The following is an 822-nucleotide window of genomic DNA, read 5'->3' on the forward strand; positions in this document are numbered from 1 at the left end:
AGTGACGCGGGAGACTGCTTTGAGAAATTACACTGGGGTGGAAAAGCGGGAAGAGAGAGAGATGCGGCACGCGTGTTATAGACTGAATTGAGCTAGAGAGAAAGTCAACTGAGAGACTGAAAGAGAGGTGATCGACAGCTCAGGATAGTGACCTTGCGTTTCCTTCCAAAAGACACCCTAGGTATAGGTTCGGAAGCGTTTTCATTGCTATCGCAGAATCGATATCTTCTTTCGTTTCTTCGATGTTTATTATAGCATAACAAAGCAATGTTTCTCCAGGTGTCACGTCTCACAGCATCAGCATCTCAAAAGTTTGGAAGGTACTTAAGCACCTCCCTCAAGGTCGTGTTTCTCAACTGCGCAGATGAAAACGCCTGGTGTTACTCTTGTCGTTTGCTCTGTTCGCGGCACCTCTGAAGCTTCCCTCTACGGTGATGCCGTGAGATAAACATAAAAAGGCGTAGCGGGAACATCTACTACAACGTCTTTCTTCTGTTCTCCGAAACGGTTACCACGATATAGAGAAGTGTTTTTCTGTTCGAAGGGTGTTGGGAAAGACATTGGTGTGTGGTTCTAAGTTCGTAGATTTCTTCATTCTACTCCACACGAAAAGTCTGAAGTAGGGAGAATGACAAATAGCCACGGCAGCGGTGGTGGTGCGACGGCGCGTAGATCAATCAGCTTAAGGTAAGCAAGGGAGTAGGAGAGAGACAGAGTTGTGCTATATAGGTGTACCACTGCATATACTCCTGGTTACAGAGACGCACTTCATCGCGAGTAAGTAGGCATCAATCGTGTGGAGATCTGAACTGAGAGAAAGCC

Source organism: Cystoisospora suis, assembly GCF_002600585.1.
Source record: "Cystoisospora suis strain Wien I chromosome Unknown contig_1374, whole genome shotgun sequence".
Classification (NCBI taxonomy): Eukaryota; Apicomplexa; class Conoidasida; order Eucoccidiorida; family Sarcocystidae; genus Cystoisospora; species Cystoisospora suis.